Below are 17,920 nucleotides of genomic sequence, written 5' to 3'. Positions count from 1 at the left end.
CCCGGGGCTCCGAGCCCTGAACGCCGCCTCTTCCAGCGCGCAGCTGGGGCGCAGCCAGGCCCCGCCCCCAGGTGAGAGCCGCGCCCGGCTCCTCCCCGCAGCCAGGCCCCACCCGGCGCCAGGCCCTGCTCTGCTCTGTTCGGCGGCCAGGTGAGTGGTGCCAGGCCAAGGCCTGCTCTGCCACCAGGCCCCGCCCCACCTCCAGGCCCTCCCCCATTCAGTCCCGCCCCACCACCAGGTGAGCAGTCTCAAGCCAAGTCCGCCGGGCCCCGCCCACCGCCCTCTAGGCCCCGCCCACCGACTGCAGCGCCTGCGTAGTACGGCCCGTCGGGCCGGGGCCGGGCGGTTCGGCCGGTGCAGTCGGCGGGCGCAGTGCGCGTGCGCCGTGCGGCCGGGGGCGGGCGGCGGCGGCCGCGGAGCGGGGGCGGGGCGGCGCCGTCTGGCTCGGTTGGGCCGGGGCGGGAGCGCGGCGCGGGACGGCAGGGCCTGCGGGCTGCCGACGGCGGCCTAGGTGGCCGGCAGGTGAGGTCCGTGCGCCGTGGGGAAGCAGGCGCCGCAACGGGGTCGCGGGCGGGGCGCGCTGAGGGACGGTGGCGCCCGGGGAGCAGCGGGCCGAGGCGCATTGTCCGGGCGGCGGGTGGCGCCTGCACAGCGCCCCCTGCCGGCCGGGCCGCGGGCGGGGGCCTCGGGCTCTGACCGCGCGCCTTTGTTCGCCGCCCCCGCCAACATGGCCGCCGCCCCCGGCCAGGCCGGTCGGCCCCGCGCGCTTTGTTCCGGAGGCCTCGGCACACAGTGGGCGGGGGGCGCGGGGCGGGGGGGGGGGGGGGCAATGCGGCGGGCCCTGGCGGGGGGCGGGGCGGGGTGAGTGTTGCATAATCCGGGCTGGGCGGGGAAGAAGGAATGGGACCCTCAGGGCTTGAGGGGGAGGGGTTCGAGTCCCCTGGGGCGGGGGTGGGGACTGTATCCCCGGTTGGGTGGGAGGGGATGTAAAGGGGGGAGGGGAACGCGCCCTCGGGGCGTGGGGAGGGGCCGGGTTGGAGGGTGGGAAAGGAGGTGGGGGAGGGAATGGGGCCTGCTCCCTGGAGCGAGAGGGGCTCTGGACCGAGACCTCAGAAAGAGGAGGGGGTTCTCCGGGTTCGGGACCCCCCTGAGGCCTGGCGCTGGTCTCCCACCCAGGGCTGTGTACCTACGACGGCGTAGCCTCCCCGGCGGTTGCCCTGGGTCCTGCAGCAGTAGGCTTCGTGGAGAAGGTGGTTTTTCGGGGCTCCCCGTAACACCCCCCGCCTCATTTCCACCGCCCCCTTGGCTGCCTGTCCGCGCGCCCTGGTCAGCTCTGCGCGGGACTGGCGGACGGCGGGGTGTCTGCACACGCACACTCACACACACACTTTTCTTTTTCATCACGAGTGACCTTGAACGCATTCCGCGAGCATTTGCTGAGATTGATTGCACGGCGCGGAAACTGCGCAGTGCCTTCGGTTTGGCTCTGTTCATCTTTCCAACTGCGGATGCGTCCTCGACTTTACCGGACTCGATTTTAGTGATGGCCTCATTAATAAATGCCACGAAATAGGCACCCCAAATCTGTTTACGCATTTGCTTTACGTTTATTTGCTATTTCTGATTTGTGGATTGGGATTCCTGGTTTTGGAGAGGGTTTTCCATGCATGTTGAAGTAGCAAATACGGATTTGCTGTACGTTAAAAAGCAACACCAAATACATTTAAGTGTTAACGGATTACACTGTATAACGTGACTTGTGCCAGAGACGACATACCTACCAAAATGCGAATTCCTATATAACTTCTGTTGGAATTTTCTGGAAGGAACTCTACGGTCTGAAAGCATTGATGCAGAGTACAGTAATTGCTTTCTACACAGCTTTTGTTAGTAAGTGAAAACTAAACCTACACTTGAGGGTGTATACCTGGACAGATTGAGTTTGTGAACATTCTTAAAGGTTGTGAACTTTCAGAGGCTGTGAAATTTCAGATGGGGGTCAAGTGAAATGAGGAGGGTTCTCCCCCATCCCCCCAACTTTGGTTAATGTGCAAATACCAAAAAATTGTAGTAGGTACTGGTTTACAGAACCTTTATTATCAGACTTGATAATTAAATGTAAGAGTTGCTAAATATGTTTGTCAAAATTATGGGTAGTAGATGTGTGTTTCTTGTGAGAAATAAAATTGAATTTCTTTATTTTGACTCTTTTGAGTAGCAAAATGGTTACTTTATTTTTCTTAATATTTATTTGTTTATTTTGGCTGTGCCGGGTCTTAGTTGCCACACACAGGATCTTTACTTGCGGCATGCGAACTCTTAGTTGCGGCATGCGTGCAGGATCTAGTTCCCCACCCAGGGATTGAACCCGGGCCCTCTGCATTGGGAATGCGGAGTCTTACCCACTGGACCACCAGAAGTCCCACAAAATGGTTACTTTAAAATGCCGTGAAATGGGTAAGGAAAAGAGGCCCTCAGTCATCTCTATGATTGACTTAGCATTCTTTTTTTAAGATTTTCTGTGGGCCCCAGAATTTTGATAGTACTGTTTCTGACAGTACCTTTATTTACCAATTCAGACCACAGTAACAATATTTACTTAGTTTTGGAATATATATCTGAAGCAGTGTCTAAGGTGGTATTCTTGGTGATACTAGTGCTAAGAAATGCTTCAGGAAAAACAGAGGGGTTCTTGGTTACCTTAGTTTGGGAAACAATGCTTTGTCCTTTTCCTTCTCCCCAAGGGTCACAATTCACATTATCAGGTTAAGGGCTCTGAGAAATAGTACCAGCAGTGTTTTCCGTATTTGGCCCCAGATCCCTTCTTGTTTTGTTTTTAGTGTAATAACTAGTAACACTCTTGAAATCCAGGTAATGGTGAAATGTTGGTCATTGGTGTCCTTACTGGTAATGGTACCACTCCCATAAATTGTGGACTGGGAGGTTGATGTGATTTGTGTGTGCCTGTGCATCCTGTGGGAAAGAGTACCTCAGATTTGGCTCTTATCACACTGATAGTGTATAATTATGAGTTATTAATTTGAGGCCTTAACTAGAAGAAATTTAATTATGTAGTGTTCTCACTTCCCAATGACTTACCTGATTGCATACAGTTAAACTCCACTGGCTGCACTCCTTAATTGTTAGCATTTTTTTCTGCCGGTATGTTAGAAACACATAAAAAGGATACCTGTTGTTCCTGAAGAATTACTGTGGATTATTTTAGAAATTAAAAATAATGCTGTTGGGTATTTCTTTTGAATTAGCTGTTAGCAGGAGTCTATAATTTGCTGAGAAAGAACAGTTAATATATATCATGTAAATACTTTCTTATATTTATTAGATGCTTAATTGTGTTTTCTTTCTCTTTTCCTTGAATGAAAAGAAGTTGGAAGCAGGGAATCAATTGTGAAAAAGATAAGAGCTCTGGAGTTGGACATGGAGATCGAATGGCCTTCAGCTCAGAAGAGCCTGGGTTGAAATCCAGCCACACTCCTTACTGGTCCAAAGCCACATACATGATTCATCACATAGCCTTTTTAAGCTTTCTATTCCTTAACTGTAAATTGGGATGAAACCTATCATATAAAGCTATTATGAGACTTAAATGCAGTGGATTTGTAGAGTTCTCAGTACAGTTCCTGAAGTGCAGCAGCTGGTGCCAGTCATCGTTGATTTCCTTCTCCATCCTGCTTTTGAACTTTGCTATAGTTATTAGCATTTATTTTTCAACATCAGGTTGCTTAGTTGTGCTGGTCTTCAATTAAATTTTTTTTTATGCATTTATTTATTTATTGGCTGCATTGGGTCTTTGTTGCTGCGTGTGGGCTTTCTTTAGTTGCGTCGAGCGGGGGCTACTCTTCGTTGTGGTGCGCGGGCTTTTCATTGCAGTGGCTTCTCTTGTTGCGGAGCACGGGCTCTAGGTGCGCAGGCTTCAGTAGTTGTGGCACGCGGGCTCAGTAGTTGTGGCTCGCAGGCTCTAGAGCGCAGGTTCAGTAGATGTGGCACATGGGCTTAGTTGCTCCGCGACATGTGGGATCTTCCCAGACCAGGGCTCAAACCCGTGTCCCCTGCATTGGCAGGCGGATTCTTAACCAGTGCGCCACCAGGGAAGTCCCAATTAAATTTTTAATTAAATCTACTGGGTGCTTATTATATGGCCTTAAAATTGCCATAAGTCGTGTATGGACATAATACATAAAGATGTGCCCTCAGAGACCTTACAGCTGGGTAGGGAAGATACCCATACATATGATGAGGAAATTCGATGCTTTTGATATCTGGGAAGAGGGGATGTTCCAGCAGGGTTAAGAATATACATTAGGAGAGGAAAAAAGTCTAGATGGAGGGACAACAGGAGCAGAGTCCTGAAGAGAGTGTTTGAGACCATTCTGGGTTTGAATTACAACCAAAAGTTTGCCCTGTATTATCGGTTACTCCTGTGTGACTGATTCCTAGGGTTCCTGGACATCATAAGTTCTCTGTGGGTATTGATCATACCACTGCTGGCACCACTTATAGTTTGTCAGGGCCAGTCTGTCTAGGGATGCATTTGGGGCCAGATTTTAAATAATTGTACATACCACATTAAGGTGGTTGGTGTTTATCCTAAAGGTGAGGGGAGCCATTGAAAGGCATTAAACCGTATGAAAGGTGCATTGGAGGAATCTGTCAGTGTAGGAGCTCTAGTTTACAGAGTGTAGGCTGTTCAAGAAGGCAGATGAAGTCATTTGAAGCAGGGGCAATTTGTCTGGAGTCCCTAGAATTTAAGTGTGTTGACATTTTTGGGGGTGGGGGGTGGGTGGTAGAGGGAGGAAGGATCCATTCATCATGGATATTGTTTTATCCAAATGTTGAGAGTAAATGAAGAGGTTAATAAAGCATTTTCCTACCATTTTATATGTTTTTAGATTGTAGTAAGAAGGCATGACAACTTTTGAAACTTAGATTATATTTGTTTGTTTATATTTGTTGTTCAGCTTGCTTATAGTTATATCCTTATAACCTAGGTTTAATTTTTGGATCTGTCTGCAAATGATCCACGTATTTATCTATAGATGATCTATGTAGTTACAGACACGTATATATGACCTGTATATCTATCTGTATATTAACTAATCATGTATCTAAGTTAATATTCCTAGTGTGAGTTTTAGGTCCTGACACAGGATAAGAATGTTCTTTTTCCTATGTACAGGGTTGATTTGTTGTTTCTTTTTGCTTTCTCTCTTTCAGGATCACTGTGGACCCAAGGAATTTTATGTATTTGGTGTGTTTTAATCAAGTAGTCATCATTCTTTTCCCTCAGCTTGTTCTAATTTGGGCATGGCTTGGTCCTTCCAAACTCGTTCTCTTCCCTTGGATGCGACCCCATTAATCTTTGAACTGTTTCTTGGTCATGTTACAAGATGTCTTAGACTCACTTTGTGCTTTTCCTGCCCAATATCTATCAGCCAGTTGTTTTAGCTCTTTTTATCAGGCAGTGGAATTTAGATAACAAAATCTGGTGCTGTGTGTCCTTACTGCTACTGAGATGCCCTTGCTTTCATAGGATAGGCTTGGGAAATAATAAATTTTGATTTTGTGTTGATATTTCCAATTCACATTTAACTTTATAGGGTTTTTACTTTTTTATCCTTTCTTCTCTAATGTTAAAAATTTGCATTCTTAGCAACAATAGTTACTTTCCTTTATCCTACAGTATAAATATAGTAGTTTGAAAACATTAATAACAGTAGAGTGATTGTAGGTTTGTGTTTTATTCTCCTTGTTTTAAAAATGTATCCATGCAAGGATGTACAGTTGACATTCTGAATTATAAAATCATTTGAAAACATTTTCCCTCTGATTTTTGTAACCAATTTGATCATTAGTTTGGTTTATTTGAATGAAATCTTTAACTTTTTAAGGATTTCTTTAATGTTTTAATGTATTTTTTCAGTGTGTAAAACATTTATATAGTTCCAGAATCAAAGCTGCATTACAAAGGTATGTTCACATTCTCCCTTTTCTTCCTATCCCTGCACTGTTCCTCTCCTGCCCCACTTTTATTAGTCTCTGGTTTATTTTTCCACTGTTTTATTTTTGCAAATATAAGCACAAGTATGTTTTGTATCTGCCTTTCTTAAAAATAAGTTTGTGTACACTGTTGTTTCTTCCTTTTTATTTAATATATTCTAGAGATCACTTCGTATACACTCTTTTCCATTCTTTTGTGCTTGTAGTTCATTTCCTAATTATGAACACTTGGGTTGTTTATATTCCGTTGCTGTGAATAACCTTGTGGATATAGTGTTTTGTATTTGTGCAGGTATAATTTCAAGATAGTGAGATTGTTGGGTAAAAGGTAAATATGTTTGTAATTTGTTAGTGTCAGAAATTACCTTTTAAAAAGGCAGATCTGATTATGTCACCTTTTATGTAAAACCCTCAGTGGCTTCCCGTTGCTTTAAGGACAGAACTTCAAAACGTGGCCTTAAGGATGTGCATATTTCTTATCCTTTGGGGCCTTGACCTCACCTGTACCACATCTCCCTTTGCTTTCCTTGCTCCAGCCATGCAGGTCCTTCTCACATCTCCCGTGCCCATCATCATCTCTGCCACCAGGGAGTGTGGCACTTGTTCTTTCCCTCTTCCTGGGATGCTTTTCTCTCCGTGTTTCAGTTATTTCTAATTTCATTTAGAGCTTGTCTCAGGCATCACCTTTTTATGAAATTCGTTTTGTGTGAGTTTGCACATTTTATAATAAAGGTAGACTAGGGAACTTCGATATATCCATCACTTGCTACAGTAACTAGCAGTTTTCTTGACTTTACTGAAGTCAAGTTCTTCTATTAGAGACATTGTTGTCCTTCCTGGTGCTTATCAAAATTACAGGGTTACATTTGTTCACATGACTTAATGGATTTTTGTTTTCTCAAAAAGGCTGAGCTTCATTAAAGCAGAGATTCTTCTTGTTTTTGTCCATAATTACTTTTCTTGTCCTTAGTTCAGTGCTTGGGTTGTGAGTGCTCAAATCCCCTGGGCAGTAGCTAGAATTGTCCAAGGGCAGGTTGAGGCTGTGTGGTTAAATGTGTGGTCTGCTGCATAGGGATCTGTCAGACAGTCTTATTCAGGGATCTCAGTTAACACAGTGTAGGAGCTGACGACGCAGCTCGTTGATAAGGCTGTTGTCTGTGTGCCTGATGCTGGAGTTTGCAGAGTCCATAGGACAGGCATTTGAGAAAGGAAGGTGGGTGTACAGTGGGGGAGAACCCAGACTGGAAGCCACAGCAAGACAGACGGAAAGCTGTGTCAGTTCTGTTGCCTCTGACCTTGGTTGTGTGTGTATCCTGAAAGAGCTGGGCCCTTTGTCATGGAGGTAACCACACACACTTGGCCCAGGAGGCAGAGACTCTCAGGGAGCCTAGGGGAAGGTAGAGTAGATGTTGCAGCCTCGCATCATTGAAGCAAATGGGGAGTTCAGTGGGTGCAGGCTGCAGATGTCCTACCAGATGTGTGCCCCTTCACTTGCTCCCTCCGCCTGCTGCACAGTAGTCTCTCTTGTGGCCCGCCCAATCTAGAAACGAATGGGAGTGGAAATCTTGGGGAATGCGATTTAGCCTAGCCAAGTGAAAACGTTGCAAAGCAAAACGATGAGTTCAGGGTTTTAAATTACCAGGTCAGGTTCCACATAAGGGACCTGAAAGTTTCTACGACTGCCCTAAAACTGCAAATTGAATTCCCCGTTTGTAAGTGAAAACATTGGTTGGTAAGGAATGGGATCCTGAAAATTGGATTAGAGGCATATGGTCAGATTCTGATTTAGTTGGAGACCTTGAACACCTAAATTCTGCTGGGCTATCTTTCCCAGTAGAAGCAGCCTTTCCATTCCTTGCCTGAACTTAATCTCCCTTTGCCTGAAAAACCTGCGTTTGGCTTCCCCTAGGATCATCCCAGGAGGCCCCAAAGGGTGAGGTGCAAATTGTGACCCATGAAGAGGTAGGTCTACCCTCCAAAAGATTGTCTAGTTTGCCATGAGAGAAATAGGAACCTGGGGAATATTTATGGGAATGGATGTTAAGGGTGTGAGTTGAAGGTAAAGGGAATGTAAAGTTGGGTTAGGCCAAATTTATTGATGTGGACCCATAAGGAGAGATTCTGGATTCAGTGTTATAGCTTGAGGGCTTAGAAAGGGCTCTGCTTGGTTGATTGCCTGAAACAAACCAAAGGGTGGCCTGTACTAAGTGGAGTTGAGATGTCAGAACTACCTTGGTATACTGTAGAGGAAGGTATCCCAAGGCTTAGGGAGATTGGAGTGTTGGAGTGGATTTGTCATGAAAGACTTACCCTTCCTGGGAAGGTTCATGACTCAGGCCTTATCCCACAGCCATAAGACATCTGCAAGACATCTGAACGTTTGGTACGATAAACCCCAGTACCCTTGAGAACTCTGGTCACTCTTCTCTGTAGATCAGAAATCACAGTGGGAACTGCTGACACTGAACTGGAATCTGTAAATGCTGTGGTGACAGTTGGATCCTGGGTTGTCAGGTCTATTAAATGGTCTTTTTTATTTAGAATCAATCTCTGGGTTGTAACTACTGGTAATTTTTTGGTTACTCTGGTATTTTTGTGTAACCCTATGAAGTTTTTCCTTAAATTGACTCAGTAAAAGATAAAAGCAATTTTATATACTTTCCGTTCATAATTACTCTTCACCACAAGTTTTAGTCCATAAAGTAGGGTTCATCTAAAATACATGAGCCTTTAAATATATAATTTATATGACTTGTGGGACTATAATTTGGTGCAATCTTTTTGGAAGGTGGCGTCATTGAAACAATATAAAATGCCTGTACTCTGTTTGGCCTAGCAATTCCACTGCTAGGACTTTATGGTATAGATGTATTTGCACAAATGTACAAACCTGTATGTGTAAGATTTTTCATTACAGCGGTGTTTGTGGTAGTGAAAAATTAGAAACATCTGTCTAATATTGAAGTTAACAGTAAAGTAAGTGATCTTTGTATCCATACACTGGAATGTTCTGTCACTATTAAAAATAAGAGGGAAATAAAAATAAGAGGAAAAAATTTCCTATATTGCATGGAAAATGTAATGTTTAGTAAGAGAAGCAAGTTGTAGAACTTAGTATGTGTGTGCATGTATGTGTTTTAAGATGTTTGTATATCTATACTTACTATGCTTTAAGAATTTGCATATGTCATTAGATTCACAGCAATCTTTAAACAGTGGTTACCTCTGAGGGATGTGAGAATGATGAAGGAAGGGGGAGGAGGGCTCCATGTAAACAGTCCGGCTGCATACAGCTTCTTCTTTTTTTTTTAATTTATTTTTTTTGAATTTTTGAATTTTATTTTTTATACAGCAGGTTCTTATTAGTTATTTTATACATATTAGTGCATATGGGTAGCTTCTTAATCTGAGTTAATAGTAAGTAGCAAATTCCCCTTTGGTTTAAGGATAGTTGACTTTTCAGAGTCTTGCCTTTTTGATTTTTCTTTTTTTCTTTTCTTTTTTGGTGAAATGTTCTGAAAGTACAGAAGTAGTTACAGATCCATGGTTTGTGACATACCAACCGTGGAACTCTACTCATTTTGTCATTAATTTCATTCACTTGGTCGTGTATAGTTGTAGTTTGTTTATTCATGTAATGATTTATTCATGTATTATCCATGGTAGTAGTTCATACTCCTGTTGATAAATATTGGGTTGTTCCCAGTTTGAGCCTGTTGAGGTTCCCCAAGGACAAGAAGACAACAAGTTGGGGTTAGATTTTGCTGTATTGGGAGAAATACTTGTGAGAAAGCCAACAGCCCCTTGCAGGACTGATGGATGTAGAGGAGGAAGAGGTTGGAGGGAACGTTTGGTACGATAAGTCTTCGGACTTCAGTGCAGTTCTAAGAAAGTTTAAGCAAGGCCAGTGACATGTCCTCCAGCCAAAGTTGGGGTCAGAGGAGTTCCCTGTCCTGCAGGAATGGACATGCTTTAGCATCCTGCCTGTGGCCAGTCATTGGCTAGAACAGCCTGTGGGAAGTGTTGTGCTGGGGGAATGGTGATGATGGATTCAGAACAGAGCAGCTCCCCATGTTAGGTGATCCAACGGGCTCATTTCCATGACTGTCACGGGGCTCATGTGAGCAGACATGCTGTGAACATTCAGGTGCATGTTTCTTGTATGCTTTTTTGTTGGGTAGACTTAGGAGTAGAATTGTTGGATCATATATTATGCCTATGTCCGGTATTAGTAGATAATGCCAAACTTCCAGTGTGGATATACCTATCAGTTTCTATTCCAGCTACAGCAGGGGTCCCCAACCCCCAGGCTGCGGACAGGTACCCGTCCGTGGCCTGTTAGGAACCAGGCCGCACAGCAGGAGGTGAGCGTCAGGCGAGCAAGCGAAGCTTCATCTGCCGCTCCCCATCGCTCACGTTACCGACTGAACCACCCCCCCCCCCCCCAATAAATTCTCTTCTGTGAAACTGGTCCCTGGTGCCAAAAAGGTCGGGGACCGCTGGGCTACAGTGAACGCATTCTTGTGACTCCACGTCCTCGCCAATGGTCTTTTAAAATTTAAATCATTTCATTGAGTGTGTGGCAGTATCTTGCTTTAGTTCTTGCCTCCTAAGTTAGGTGTGGTCATGAGATTTGTCTTGGCCAGTGAAGTGTGAACTGAAGAGACTTGTCACACAGACTTTAAGAGCAGTGGTGAGATATGCCACATTCCTTTCCTCCTGCCAGTGATCATGTTTCCAAATGGAGCTTCTGGCAGTGCAGGTCTTTTTGTGTCTAGAGCAGGGGTCCCCAACCCCCGGGCCATGGACTGCTGCCAGTCCCTGGCCTGTTAGGAACCGGGCTGCACAGCAGGAGGCGAGTGAGCCAAGCTTCATCTGCTGCTCCCCATCACTTGCATTACCACCTGAGCCATTCTCCCCCCCACCCCCGTCCATGGAAAAATTGTCTTCTGCGAAACTGGTCCCTGGTGCCAAAAAGATTGGGGACCGCTGGTGTAGAGCAAACAGAGAGCAGAGGGTGGGGGAGAGGGCAAGGGTGGAGAAAAGAGGGGGAGGGAATGGGTGGGGAGTGGGAATTTTTTTCGTCTTAAGCAGCTAAGATTTCTAGGGTGGTTTGTAACCATAGCATACTCATTAACCTATCTCGTCAGATAAACTTTTTTTTGTTGTTTTAAATACACTTTATTTTTAAGAGCAGCTTTAGGTTCACAGCAAAACTGAGTAGAAAGTACAGAGTTCCCCTGTACCCCCGGATCCCACACAAGCACAGCCTCCCCCGTCAGCAGCATCCTGCACCAGATTGTACATTTGTTAGAATGGGTGAACCTACATGGACACATCATTATCATCCAAAGTCCATAGTTCACATAGGGTTCACTCTTGGTGGTCTATATTCTGTGGGTTTTGACATTTATAATATGTATCCGACATTGTAGTGTCATACAGAATGGTTTCACTGCTCAAAGAATCTTCTGTGCTGTATTTGTTTTTTTCTGATTTCTGTCTTCATTTCATTGTGGTCATAATACTATATAAAAGCTTATGAAATTTTTTGAAGCTTGCTTTATGGTCCAACATACGATCACTTTTTGTAAATGTCCTGTGTGTGCTTGGAAAGAATGTGCTTCTGTCTTTGTTGGATGCAGTGTTCTGTATTTCTCAGTTCAACTTGGTTAATTGTGTTAAATTCTTCTACATTCTTACTTTTTTCCTTTTCGTTTGCTGGTTGTATTGGTTACCAAGAGAAATGTATTAATACTCATATTTTGCATTTGTCTGTTTTTCCTTACTTGAGATAATTTTTCTTTATCTATTTTGTGGCTATGTTACTAGGTGCATACAAAGTTTAGCATTGTGTATTTTCTTTACCAGTTGAGTCTTTTAAAATAATTGTCTTTCCTTAAGGCAAAAGTATTATTAGAGGTAAAGGTTGATTAGCTTAATATTAATGTAGTTGCATTATCTTTTCTCTGATTAGTAGGTGCAGTGTATATCTTTTTTTTTAGCCTTGTACTTTCAGTCTTTGTACTATGTTTTGGACGTTTCTGTTGTCAGCAGTATATAACCGGGATTTAACAAATCTAGTCTGACAATATTTCTTATAATTGGAGTGTTTAGTCTATTGATATTTAAATTCAACCCAACTGTTGACATAGTTGGGTTTAAGTATGTTGTCTTAATAAGTGCTTTCTGTTTATTGTACCTGTTTTATGTGTCTTTTACTCCTTTCTTGGCTTTCCTTGGATGCCTTTTTTTTTTTTTTACCTCTGCTAACCTCGAGGTTACTTAAAACATGCATCTTTGACTTGTCAAAATCTAGTATTTGGTTGTTTCCCCCTCTTCCTGGACACTTAAACTCCATTTATTTTAGTTTCACTTAACGTAGCACAGTTTGTGCTATTTTAATTCTGTGTATATTTTGTCTTAGGACATTATTAATTTGTACAGTAGTAGCCATTTGGATTTACCCTTTTCATTGCTCTTTGTTCCTTGTTGTAATTCCAGTCCAATCCAATTCCATTTTCCTTCTGCCTGAAGAACACTCTTAATTTCTCCCCTGTTGTGTGACTCCTAATAGTGAATTCTTTGAGTATCCCTTTTGAAGGATATTTTTGATATGTACAGAGTTCTAACTTGTCAGTTTTCTTCTAAGGTGTTGAAAGAAGTTATTAAATTAGATTTTCAGCTTTCATTTTTTTTCTTAAGTAAACTGTCAGTTTAATATTTGCTGTCATGGATGGGATCTATCTTTTTTACTTCAGGCTTTTATGGGTTTTTTTTTGTTTGTTTATTTTTTTGGTTTTTGGTTTTCAACAGTTCTTATGATGTGTCTAGGTATATATTTCTTTTAATTTATATTTTGTGTTTATAGGTCTTACTGTATCTGTGGTAATGTTTTTTACTCTTTTGAGAAGTTGGAGGCATTATCTTTTAAAGTATTTCTGCTGCCCTGTCCCCCCTACCCTCCACTCCATTTAAATGCATGTGAGGCCTTCCCAGTCTCTTACCCTTTGCATGCTTCGTCCTGGGTATTTCTTCTGATCTCTCTTTGTTCACTAATTTTTAACGAGACCAGCCTATTGATAATCTATCCATTGAGTTTATTGTATTTTTTCACTTCTGGAAAATCTGGTTCTGTGATAGTTTTCTACCAAAGTTTTATATCTTATTTTTCTATCTCTGAACATAACAGTCACAGCTATTTTATTTTTCATTTAATAATTTTATTTATTCCTGTAATCTTCTTCCCGTAGCTTACTTTAAATTATGATTTTGTAACTGCAACACCTGGTAGCCCAATGGGTCTGCTTTTTTTTGTTGTTTATCTGTCGTTTCTGCTAGTTTTTATTTTGTCTCTTTCTGGGCTAACTCGCATGGTTGCACATGTAGTAGATTACATTTTTTAAATCGTTTGAGATAATTTGGGGTCAGGATGATATTCCTAGAGAGGATTTATGCTTGCTCTGCCAGACGTCTGAGGGAGCTGGCAGCTTGGGATCACCTCTGCTAAGTTTTAGGGTAAAGAGGAGTTGCGGCTGGACTTCTTACCATTCCCCCAGCTCCAAAGAGCAATTCAGGATTCCATTTCATAGAGACGTGGGTTCACCAGCCCCCTCCTTCCTTTGGTAGTCCCTGGGTTCTGGTCTTTGGCCCCTCACCTTGCAAAGTTGTTAGCCTATAGCTGCCCCTTAACACTTGGCAGTTACTCTCAGGGAGAAAAGTGGTTGCATATATGGGGTTTACCTACCACTCTAGGTCCTGCCTTTGGAAGCACTGCTGTCTTCAAGTTCTTTGATGCCTTCAAGCATATGGTTAGTGTATGTGTCACTGTGTGTGTTCAAGTTTTTGTTACGGAAGTTTTCAGTCATATACAGTTGTTCCTCGATATCTGCGGGGGGTTGGTTCTAGTATCCCCAGAGGATACCAAAATCCATGGTTACCAAAATCAAGTCCTTTACATAAAACGACGTAGTTTTTTGCATGTAACCTATGCACATCCTCCCATATAATTTGTCATTTCTAAATTATTTATAATATCTAATGCAACATGAATATTGCATAAATGGTTGTAAATGTAATGTACAAGCTGTGTAAATAGTTGCCAGTGCTTTCAGGAACTTTCTGGAATTTTTTTTCCCCTGAATATTTTTGATCTGAGGTAGGTTGAATCTGTTGACGTGGAACCCACAGATATGGAGGGTGAACTGTACAATAGTCAAGAAAATAGTGTAAAAGATCCCTCTTTGTCTCCGTGACACCATTCCAGTGATCTTCCTGACCTTGAAAGCTTCCTGGCTTCTGGTATGGCAAGATGTTCCAGGCTCTTCGTATATTTCCTCCCCCTCACCTGGAATTAACCTTTTCTATAAGAAACTCTGCTACCCAATAGTTTTTGTTAAGGGTGTTCTTTTAGATTTTATTTTGATATTCTAGCTTTCAGGAGAGTGGTCTAAATTACCAGTCCATCACTACCAGGATTGTCCATTCTTTACATTGATTCCTGCAGGTGGCCTTTAAAGACACATCAAAGATTCAGGCTTGCTTTTTGCCAGTGGTTTTAGGCAGGGGGGGTTGTGCCATGGACGTTTTCTCAGTCTGGTGAAACCTATGGATACCTTCTCAGAATGTTTCTGAATACAGTGAATAAAATACAAGGGAGCAAAGAGGAAATGTTATATTTAAATAGTTATTAAAATATGAAAACAACGTTAATTTAGTAGTATGGCTTTTTTTGTTACTATGTTAAGTGACAGATAAGATATACAGAAACAATTTCATATCTTAAGGTACTAAAGTGACAGCTCTTGATGTTTATCAAAAAGTAAATTGAGGTGGTCTTTTATCTCCTTTCACATATTGATCAACAAATAATTGATGATAGGGAATACAAGAGAGCATAGTAGATCCGTGTGTCACAGCAGTGTAATCCTGACACACTAGCTACCCAGAGTGAGGTCAGACTTTATAGGCCGAACCACTGTCCTCCATAAAACTGCCCTCACTACAGACACCAACAATAGACTTGGTGGTCCACAGGCCACCCACATTTCTGACCACCTGGCTACGAATTCGGGGGTCCTCATGACCTTCTCATGTTTGATAATTTACTAGAACAACTCACAGAACTCAGGAAAATGCTATACTTATGATACAGTTTCATTATAGCAGAAAAGGATCCAAATCCATGACCATCCAAAAGAAGAAGCATGCAGGACAAGGTCTGGAAGGGTTTGAATGGGAATCTTTCTTCTGTTTTCTTCTGTGGAGTCAGGAGTATCACTGACCTGCACATGGATATGTAATGGTGCATGGAGTTAGAGTATTGTTGACCAGGGAAGCTCTCTCCAGCTTCTATGTCCAGAGTGTTTATTGGGGTTTCGTTATGTGAGCATGGCTGATTGAATCATTGGCCATGAGGTTGAGCTCAGTCTTTAGCTTCCCTCCCTGAAAGTTGGGCTGCTATCAGGGGATTCAAAGCTCCAATCCTCTAATCCCGTGGTTGGTCTTTTTGGTGTGGCCAGCCCCATTCTGAGTCATCTTGTTAGCACAAACTATCTAGGAGCCCACCATAAATCACAAACACTCCTGTCATTTAGGACATTCCAATGATTTAGAAGGTACTTCCCAGGAACGGGGTGGGGGGTGGGGTGGGGGGGGCAAGGTCCAACCAAACTCTTTGTTTTACAACAGTCACCAATTCTGTTGTCACAGTTGATGACTAATGCCCTGATGGCTGATCCACTCCGGTCATGTCTTGTTCTGTGGCAGGCCTCATAACTTAATTTAGAAGTAGTTGATGAGGGCTTCCCTGGTGGCGCAGTGGTTAAGAATCCACCTGCCAATGCAGGGGACATGGGTTCAATCCCTGGTCTGGGAAGATCCCACATACCGTGGAGCAACTAAGCCTGTGCGCCACAACTACTGAGCCTGCGCTCTAGAGCCCACGAGCCACAACTACTGAAGCCCGCGCTCCACAATAAGAGAAGCCACCGCAATGAGAAGCCTGCGCACCTCAAGGAAGAGTAACCCCCACTTGCCGCAACCAGAGAAAAGCCCACATGCAGCCACAAAGACTCAATGCAGCCAAAAAAAAAAAAAAAAACAACGAAGTAATTGATGAGCTTAAAAGCTGTTTTGAGATCTGTAATAAATGCAGTGAGGTGGAAAGATCTGTGATTTCTATTGTTGAGAAAGTCAGGGATACTGGTAAAATCATGTGGTTTCATATGCTCATGATGGAAGGAAGTGCTTGCTATATAATTCAGGTGAAAGTTAGGAAAATGAAGATAGAATTTTTCCCTCATCCAAATTCATGATACTTGTGAATTTTGTCCATCCTTAAGAACTCCTATATTAGAACTTGGTGGTTAGATGTCTCATGATTTAGGCTGTTTAATAATTTTGCTTTTTATATTGATATGAGAGTTTGGGGCCCTGAAGGCCTTCAGATATACACTTGGTATGTACTACAGCCAAACACTGGATAATTAACAATGCTGTGTTCAAACAGCCCTTCGTTTTAATCTTGAGGTTTTAGCCAAAGGGACAGCCTACGCTGGAGACCTCTGGAGCACTGTTTCTACATGCCATCCATTGAAACATTTGTGACTGGACTTTCTGGTGAATTCTTTTGGGTACTTAGGAAGGTTCTGAGTTGTAATTACAATGTTTTTTCTTTCCAGATTTATATAATCTAAAACTATTGACCCTTTTTCTCTCAACATTTTATTGTGAATATTTTCAAGCATATAGAAAAGTTGAAACACAGTCGAACGTTTGTATACTCACCATCCAGATTCAGGAATTGCAAATATTTTGCCACCTTTTTTTTAAAATAATTTTTTAAAAAATTTATTTTATTTATTTTTGGCTGCATTAGGTCTTCGTTGCTGCATGCGGGCTTTCTCTAGTTGTGGCGAGTGGGGGCTACTGTTGGTTGCGGTACGTGGGCTTCTCGTTGCACTGGCTTATCTTGTTGTGGAGCATAGGGTCTAGGCGCGCGGGCTTCAGTAGTTGTGGCACGCGGACTCAGTAGTTGTGGCTCACGGGTTCCAGAGCACAGGCTCAGTAGTTGTGGCCCGTGGGCTTAGTTGCTCCGCGGCATGTGGGATCTTCCCAGACGAGGGCTTGAACCCGTGTCCCCTGCATTGGCAGGCAGATTCTTAACCATTGCACCACCAGGGAAACCCTACCACTTTTTCTTAATCTATTTTTAAAAATCACATCTTAGGACATAAGCTACAGACTTTTGAGTACCTACAGTAAATCTGTGTTGTTGCCACCGATTCCAAATTTTGCTGTTCTTCTCTCTCTGCTGTTTTCCCCAAACTTTTTAAATGAAACTTGCTATACATTGAAAAGTTAAACCTATAGCTGAGTTATACCTGTGTGTTTTCCATTGAAACTCATTTGCTGACATTTTGTTATACTCACATTTTTTGTTGTTAAGCCATTTGAAAGTTGCAGTAAATTGCAGACATGATACTTTTAAAAATGAGGACTTTTTCTTTGTAACTACAATATCATAATTAAGAAATAAAGAAAATTATTTCTTGTTTAATATTCAGGTCCTTTTCAGATTTTAGCCATATGTCGTTTTTCACATAAATATTTGTGATAACATATATTCCTCCCCACACTTTGAACCCTTTGTGACGACAACTTTAAGACACTTGTTGGCAGCCCAAACTTCAGCTTAACACTTGATGTGTTTAGCCGTTTGTACTTTTCCACTAGTGCTGAGACTTCTTTGGAACATGGCACTTCTGCTTAAGCAGTTTTATAAATTTATTTTCTTTTTATAAATAACACTGTTTGATGATAGCAGCTGGCAGCAAATATTTTGATATGTAACTTTTTTTTTTAATATTTATTTATTTATTTATTTATTTAGGCTGCTCCA

General features: G+C 42.8%; 1 protein-coding gene across 2 annotated transcripts in view; it reads left to right on the top strand.

The window, feature by feature from the left end:
- The first annotated feature begins 429 nt into the window (after nucleotides 1-429).
- The window catches only part of SPIN1 (spindlin 1), a 65,244-nt gene continuing 47,753 nt past the window's right edge, over nucleotides 430-17,920 (top strand). For both annotated transcript variants that reach the window (XM_068551849.1, XM_068551848.1), the window contains exon 1: nucleotides 430-522. The gene's annotated coding sequence lies outside the window, so the exon portion shown is untranslated. The remainder of the gene's footprint in view (nucleotides 523-17,920) is intronic.

This window comes from Eschrichtius robustus, chromosome 10 (genome assembly GCF_028021215.1).
Source record: "Eschrichtius robustus isolate mEscRob2 chromosome 10, mEscRob2.pri, whole genome shotgun sequence".
Classification (NCBI taxonomy): domain Eukaryota; kingdom Metazoa; phylum Chordata; class Mammalia; order Artiodactyla; family Eschrichtiidae; genus Eschrichtius; species Eschrichtius robustus.
Note: the sequence above shows the minus strand (reverse complement) of the source record. Positions and strands in the feature narration are given on the sequence as shown.